Genomic DNA, 5442 nt, shown 5'->3' with positions numbered 1-5442 from the left:
GTAAACCAACCATGACTATATGAAATGCAGATACATACAGTATATCTGTACTCATATACAGTACCAGTCGGAAGTTTGGACCACACTTCCCCGAATGGGAAAGTGTGTCCAAACTTCCGACTGGTACTGTACATCTATACAGTACAACTTTTCTTGAAAATATAAACTTTCTTATGATTATTTTCCTTGCCCTCCCTCAACTCCTTGCATGACTCCAGGGCTCTGAGGAGGGCAAGAAAGATCATGGCCGACCCCTTCCACCCCGGCCACGGCCTCCTCACCCTGCTTCCCTCTGGAAGAAGGTTGCGGCTGCCTAAAGGCACTGAAGGCCCGCCACAGGCTCAGTTTCTTCCCCTCAGCCGCCAGGCTGCTAAATGACTCTGGCTTCCCGCTCCCCCCCGCCTCCAAGTCTGCCCAGGACTGAACATGCACTAGACCTTGTATAACTCTGCACTGCACTTTATTTACAGCACTATCCATGCACTGTCTGTCCTGTGTTGTCCTGTTTTTGCCTGTTTTTGCATTTGTATTGTACTTGTTTTGTTCATATATATGTGAAAAAAGCATAAATGCACCTTCTGTAATGCCAAAGCAAATTCCTATGTGTCAAGCATAATGGCAATAAACGTTATCTGAATCTGAATCTGAATCTGAATCTGAATCTTTCACTACCACTGCCTCTACCACTGCCTCTGCCTTTTTTGGTTATGCATAACAATGTGCATCTTGCCACTAAAGATTTGTCTGCTCTTTGTACTTTACATAACATGTGTAAATAATTACTATGAATACTGAAGCCATGGTCACGTGACAGCACCCATGTCATGTGGGTGCAAGCAGGACATTGAATTGCCATCTCTAACTTCCATGTTTGGACATTGTTTGACAAAGGGCATCACTAAACCTACTCTATTCTCACATATGGTATAATACTATTTGCCCACAGAGCTTGATTAAGTTAGCATAATGTGACAGGGTCTGGTTAAATGGTCCTCAAGTAGGGCATGGTCATTTGCATGATCATGGTCATTTTCCAGATTATGAAAAGTGCATCACAACATGCTGATACAACATAAACATGCTAAAAACACATAACTACACATGGGCCTAATTAGATGATCATACAGTCCTTGCTTTGAACACGTCCTAAAACGTAAGTTTGTTTACAAGCCATTTATCACTTACCCAGTAGCTTAGGGCAGACGAGACAGTGAATCCAATTCACAAAGTATTTAGTGATCCTAAAACTGTTGTTTGTTATATTGAGCGGGCTCTTCAACACTTACATTTTCGTAATATGCAAAAAAACGATAAAGAAAAAGAAGAAGAAAAAACGTTTTGCTCATTTGCACGACTTGAGAATTGCTGACATGCTGCCCATTTCACCAGACCGTGTCATATATTGTAGCACCGTAATGGGGGTGGTAATTTGAATGAGTTGCCAAGATAATTAAACAGAGACAGGACAGTTCTTACCTGTATCAGCAGCATCAGGAGGATGGTAGCGGTGTGCTAAATGTCAGTCTCTGAAGGATGTTACAACAAGTGGTCCTCTTAGCCCAGGGCCCCTCTCCTCCTGTGGTTAGGAGAGGAAGCAACTACAACAGAGGTGAGGAGAGGAGAGAGGAGAGGAAAGGAAAGGAGAAGAGATGAGAGGAGAGAAGAAGACAGGATATTAGTAAGAGATGCTAGGAAGTAGTTACGATAGGAGAGAAGAGAGGTGAAGAGAGGTGAAGTGAATAAAAAAATAAATTATTAAAAAGTAGGAGCACGGAGAGAGGAGGGTTGAGAATAAGCCAGGAAATAATAAGAGAGGTGAAAAGGAAGAGATAAGAAGTGAACAGACGTGGGGTGAGGAGAGGTGAGAAAGGAGAGATAAGAAGCTATGTCCTTTTAAGGTGCCCCAGGCACTTTGAGGTTACAGATGTGTCTCTCCTCAGGCTACAGTTGTGCTCTTTCTGTCACCTGCCCCTACATCGACTAACCTTCCTCTCCTCCTTCCTCACATACACTCCAGCTCCAGACTCACAGTGTGGATGGGTGTGATGAACAGTGTGAGGAATACATTTATAGTCCTCTGGATTCAGCCTCCTTGTGTTGTTGGTCATGTGACTTTCCTTTGTTATTCACTGACAGAATAAAGCATAAAGAGTCATCTCCCATGGTCCAAGTATAAGCACTTCTATCATAGACCCAAACTCCTTCTCCCCAGCAGTAATTGTTAGTTACTTTAGTTACCAGTAAGGTTTTTTTTGTCTGGAAAGAGATTGTTTGCCACAGGGTGTGCTCCAAGGACCCTGAAAAGCTATTTTACAGTGGGACATAATAATAATAATAATAATAATAGTAATAATAATAATAATAATTCATTAAATGTATATAGCGCTTTTCCGAGGCTCAAAGACGCTGAACATGTAGGCCACCTCCTACTCACTGTGTTGACTGATTCCAATGGTAAGTTTAATCAACATAGAGAGACATAGCATTCCCAACCTTGAACCTAGCACAAACACTGTGTAACACAAAAACCTGCCATTTCTTAGCAACCAGCTCCAGGGATCTAAAGATTGCTGATGGTTTAATCTGTGTTTACAAACAGTATAATTAAACAAGGGTAGTGTTGTGAATATATATATATATATATATTATATGAAGTTATGTCTGGAAAATGTGACACGATAAACATAATCTGTAATAAAAACATAATCATAAAAAGACTTGAGAAATGAGAAAAGGTGCAGAATCCTTCACTACAACAGTACAGCACTACGTGAGCATACAAACAAGACCTCAGGTCACAATGTTCAAACACTGTTTTCTAACTGACTTTAATCACCAGAAATGTTTTCTTGTATTCAGTGGTTATAGATTATCAATGCATCATCCAATAAAGTATCATCTTATAGTCAATTCTCAACAAAAATAGGTATCCAATTGATAGTGACAGTGTCTGGGATCCAGACAGTGCCAAACCAAGCCAAGTAAAGGCACCCCCAAGAGACAAACTGTAGTATTTTAGTTTATTTAGAAACATATGGAGGATGCTAGTAGCACAGGAAATTGTCTCACGTCATTATTAGTCATGGGCATATGTGGTCAGAATTTCAAATGCAAACATACATTGTCCTCACAGCAAACTACTGTAAACAATGATTCCTCCCACTAATTGTATGGCTTTAAAAGCTTTATGAAAATAAAACAGGAAATAGTACAGATATTGGGCTGAAGAGTACTGTAGCCCATCCATGTAAGTTGCAGTGTTGCTTATACACTAGATGCATGGTCAGTAGTGAAGCTGTTTTTACATATTGCTATCATGGACTGTCATTTCCACTGAAGGAAAGTATGATTTGCCTTGTAACTCCATATTAACAATCGGTAATCGGTTGAATTTTTTTCCACATACTGTACTTATACTGACTTTGATAAATAACACACACTGAGATATGAAACACAAAACAACTCGTAGTTAATAAATATGTGCCATTATGAATTACAGTAAGACTTAGCAGAGAGCATGTGCCCAGGCAATGTCTTGCAACACCATCTAGTGTCTAACAAATGTAACTACCATACCACTCTGGAGAATGGAGCAAAATTGTGTTTTATGTAACCTGTATCTATCTCTTAGATAGGATTAGTCCTAGGATGAGTCCTTTCCCCTGGGCACACTCAATAGCCCTCAATAGCCTCTGCAGTGTCAAAGGAGCCACAAAGAGACAGGCTGTATGAAATATGTACATGTGTCTGATTTAATGGCCAGAGTCAGCCAGGTGGGGGAGTGGGGCAGGGCCAGGGGTCCATCCTCCAGACTCCTGGCACTGCTGTCAGGGTAAGGCTTCCAGACCAAGTCCTAAAAGGCCTCTTCTCTCGATGAGACCCTGTCCTGCTCCCCTAGGCTGGCGTGGGAGAGCGTAGGGTTGGAGACCACATGACTTGGGCTACAGCGCCACCATTGAATGGATGCTGAAACTGTCAGCACTGGGGCAGTACTCTTCTGTTTGGTGGTGGTGGTGGTGGTAGGTGGGTTTCATGGTAGGGTGTTCAGGGTGAAGGGAGAACCCGGCCTCCTCCTGGGTCTCCTGCTTCACCATAGAGGGGCTCCAAGGATGGGGGGAAGCTCCTGTAGGGTGCATGGTCAGGGGGAGAGAGGAGGGCATCTGGGGATGACCATCACAGAGCTGTCTGCACACAGAGGCATGGGAGACTAGCAGGAGCTCCAGCTTTTCTCTCTCCTCCTGGAGCCTCTCAACCTCCGTCTGCAAGCTGGCCTGCTCCTTCTCCAGCTCCTCTGTCACCTTATGACAGACGAGAGAGATTAATCAGGGTTCCCACACCTTCTGAAACATCAAATTCAAGCACCTTTCAAGGACTTTCAAGACTCAATTCCCTTAAATTCAAGGACCCAACACGGCATAGTTTGAGCCAGATTATTTATTTTTTTGGCAAATTCACAAACTTTCAAAGATTTCAAGGACCCGTGGGAACCCTGATAATAAACCCTCCTCCTCCATGGTTACTAAAGTACACACTAAGTACAGTATTGAGTGGCTGTATTAGATTGTGTATATTTCTGTGCATACTCACTCCTTGCAGTTGGTCAGTCAGCTCTCTCCTGCGGTGACGACATTTAGCAGCAGCCAGTTTGTTCCTCTCTCTCTTCAAACTCCTCCTTGTGTCCAGAGGGTCATATGGACGAGAGGGCAGGCAGGGGGCAGACATGTAGGCTAGGACCGTTGGTTGTACCATCCACTGCAGGTCCTGACTGGAGGTGATGGCATTTATGGTGGGGATGAAATGGCTTCTAGATACTTGCATTTTCACTAGATACTGAAAGAGAAAGAGAGAGAGGGGGGGGGCACCAACTATGATCACCAATTGACTACACACTATGTACATCATAGTTGCCTTACTTTACTTATTCTCCCATTTCCCTTATGAAAGGAGGTCCATAAGCAGGCTATGCCTATGGTTTTAATTAATGAGTACAGTACCAGTATCTATTGAACACCTCCAAATATATCCAAATAATATATTCCAAATTGTGTATATACCTCATCTTTCGCGCAGGTCCAAGCGTTGTGAGATTTGGGAAAGCGCTCAAGCTGGCTCCTGGCGCTGCGCATGCCGGTGTCCTCGGATGGGTCCTGATGCATGGTTGATAAGGAGAAGAGTTATGCGGACCAACTACCAACTATATGGAGTTAATCTTGAGCCGAATTCAATCAAAAGCAAAGAAATATTTTGTGAGAAAAAAAATCCACTTTGTAGCCTAAGCAAAAACATAGATCCGTAAGCAAAAACATAGATTTGCAGATTAACTCCATACAACTCGTCCGACCAGATGTCTAGAAAACCATATGATTGCGACCCCACTCCTGCGGCAGTCTCCTGGGATGAGGTAGAACTATTCCTTGTGTCTACAGAAAAGTTCAACGTTGT

At 42.9% G+C, this 5442-nt stretch overlaps 1 pseudogene across 1 annotated transcript; it reads right to left on the bottom strand.

Moving 5' to 3' along the window:
* Nucleotides 1-3853: 3853 nt before the first annotated feature.
* On the bottom strand, nt 3854-5156 carry LOC308154234 (fos-related antigen 2-like; annotated as a pseudogene). The gene is made up of 3 exons: nt 5055-5156; nt 4588-4830; nt 3854-4298 (listed from the first exon to the last, which is right to left on the bottom strand). The product of its transcript is annotated as a fos-related antigen 2-like (transcript).
* Nucleotides 5157-5442: the final 286 nt, after the last annotated feature.

Source organism: Nansenia antarctica (genome assembly GCF_963989245.1).
Source record: "Nansenia antarctica genome assembly, chromosome: 3".
NCBI lineage: Eukaryota > Metazoa > Chordata > Actinopteri > Argentiniformes > Microstomatidae > Nansenia > Nansenia antarctica.
The sequence above is the reverse complement of the archived record's forward strand: the minus strand, read 5'-3'. Positions and strand labels throughout refer to the sequence as shown.